Raw genomic sequence first — 2839 nt, forward strand, 5'->3', positions numbered from 1 at the left:
ATTTTAAACAATTAATAATAAATACAAAATGGTATTAGAACAAGTGCATTAATATTAGAAATACGATGAAATTGTATCACATTTCAATCCATGACAAAAATAAGCTCCAAATGGATTAGATCTATATGCAAAGGAATAAATTTTAAATACTAAAAAACAGTGTGGGCTAGAGTCCTGTATAACTGATTATAAAAAGAGCCGATGACTCAAAATTCAAGTACAATTTTAAAAAAAAAGGGTAACCAACGACATAAAAGTTAAATACTTTTATATGAAGTTTTGATGCATGCCTCTACATGGTTGTAACTTGAAAATACTGTTGTCCTTGTTAAGTGTCATTGAGTTGAGTCTGACTCACAGAAACCCTATGAACAACAGACCTGAACCCCATCCTATCCCACACCCTCTTTGTCATCCTAGTCTCATTAGTTGTGATCAACTCAATGCCAGCCCACAGAGTCCTGGCTGCAATGTAACCAAACAACATCCAATCTGTGTCATTCTCATAGTCAGTCACGCTATGCATGAGCCCATCTTTGCAGCCACTGTGTTAATTCACCTCACCTAGGGACTTCCTCATTTACACTGATACTCTACTTTTCCCAAGTATGCTGATCTCCAGGGACTGGACCTTCCTAGTAATAGCCTCAAAGTATGTGAGAGAAAGTTTCATCTCCATGTTTCTAAGCTGTAAAAAGGCTACTCTTCTACAGCTCTACTCCAGGATGGCCCTAAAAGACCATGAGGTAAGGTAAGGGAGGAATCCTCCCAAGAGCAGAGCTTCTGGCAACAAATCTTGCTAATACCCACTTTGTGTGAAAAAAGCAGGTAATTCAAGAAAACTCTGGTGGCCTAGTGGTAGTGGCAAGAAACTGCACTTCAATCCCAGAGGTATGTGATTCAAATCCACCACATGCTCTGCTAGAGAAGGAGGGACAATTTCCTCCCGTACCAGTCAGGTCCAATTTGACAGTACACACACACACACAAAATAATAAAATAAATTTTTTTTTTTAAAAAAAGGCATGTAATCCAAAGAAGAAATATACAAAATTCAAAGACAGTGACAAATGGCTCAGAAGACTGATGAGAAGCTTAGAAGAAAACAGTCTGGAAGAGGTATAGGGTATACTGTATGGCTTGAATGTATGGGAGCCTTCAATCAAATGTCAATGGAATCCTGTATAAAACAGGGCATCAAACCAAGAAACCCATTTCATAGCAAAGTATACATACACACAAACACGCATTTTCACTACTCCTTTACAACTTGCTCGGCTCCACAATCAACACTCTTGGCACCAGCAGTCAGAAAATCAAAAGAAGAGTTGCACTGGGAAAATCTGCTGTCAGGAACCTCTTGAGAGTGCTGAAGAGCAACGGTATCAGTCTAGATACAAAGGTACTACGCCTTATCCAAGCCATGGTCTTCTCAATTACTTGTTAAACTTCAGAGAACTGGACAATGACTACAGACAACAGAAGAAGAATAGATGCCTTCGAGTTGTGGTGCTGGAAAAGAGTCTTGAACATACCATGGGCTGCCAAGAAAACAAACTGGTCTGTCTTGGAGAGGGTGAAACCAAGTCATCTCCTTGGAGGCTAGGATTCTGAAGCTCTGCCTCACTTACTCTGCACACATGGCCAGGAGAGACTGGTCCTTGGAGAAGGACAGCATGCTCAGAAGGGTAGAGAGACAGAGCAGGAGAGGAAGACTCTGGATGAGATGGATTGATACAGTGTCTGGGATATAACAACAACAACATCATACAGTGTCCTGTGTAGACCCGAGAGAGGCCTGGATGCCTTCAGAAGGTGCACTTGAGGCAGTTTAGAAGTGATACTCTAGGGAGCTCTGGTGGCCTAGTGGCAAGAAGCTGCACTGCAATCCCAGAGGTGTGCAGTTCAAATCCACCAGATGCTCTGGAGAAGGAGGGGCAATCTCCTCCTGTACCTGTCAGATCTGATTTGATGGTACACGCACAAAATATAAAAAAAAAAAAAGAAAAAGAAATGATACTCTATGAAGGTGGACACCTTAAACCAGTGAACATTACAGAATGTGGTGTCCCTAGGAGAGTCCAGAATCCAAAAGAAGATAAGTGGTCATCACTCCTACTTTCCATGACCAATATGTAAGGTTCTATGGGCCTAGAAGTCCTGGGTCCTAGAGGTATACATTCACCAGTAAAGAGAATTGTTCAACTGCTGTCACTGTTAGGTCCCACTGAGTATGACTCATAGTGATCCTATGAACAAAAGATCTAAACCCTGTCCTATCCTATGCCATCCACACCATCTCTGACACACTTGAGCTCATCACTGCAGTCACCATGTCAATCCATCTGGTTGAGAGACTTTTTCTCCTTCACTGACCCTCTACCTTTCCAAGCATGCCTTTCCAAGCATGATGTCCCTTCTTCAAGGAAAAGCTCCTCGTAACAAGAAGAACTGATGCACTCAAATGTCCATCAACAAACAAATGGGCTGAGGAACTGTGATACATTCTCATAATGGAATACTATGCAGCACTAAGGAACAATGATTTCATAAAATACTATCAAACATAGGAGAGTCTAGAGAGCATTATGTTGAGTGAAATAACTCCATTTCCTAAGGACAAATACTGCATAAAATCATTACTGTAAAAATTAAAGACAACTGAGAAAGATGTATATAAATGTTCCAAAGGGAAATAGGTTTGAAAAATGTGAAGGGTGGAAATCACCAGGACAGCAGAGATTAGTAGGCAGCTAGGGAGGGTGAAGGAATAGGAAAGATTCAATGGAGACTTGAAAAGACAGGTAATAACAAGCATAGAAAAACAGTAATTTTATTA

The 2839-nt window shown here is 40.7% G+C and overlaps 1 protein-coding gene across 3 annotated transcripts in view; it reads right to left on the reverse strand.

Moving 5' to 3' along the window:
- The window catches only part of PPIE (peptidylprolyl isomerase E (cyclophilin E)), a 52850-nt gene that overhangs the window by 28718 nt on the left and 21293 nt on the right, over window positions 1-2839 (reverse strand). The window lies entirely within an intron of this gene.

Source organism: Elephantulus edwardii, unplaced genomic scaffold (genome assembly GCF_000299155.1).
Source record: "Elephantulus edwardii isolate Elephantulus edwardi_28Jun2011 unplaced genomic scaffold, EleEdw1.0 scaffold00049, whole genome shotgun sequence".
In the NCBI taxonomy this organism is placed as follows: Eukaryota; Metazoa; Chordata; class Mammalia; order Macroscelidea; family Macroscelididae; genus Elephantulus; species Elephantulus edwardii.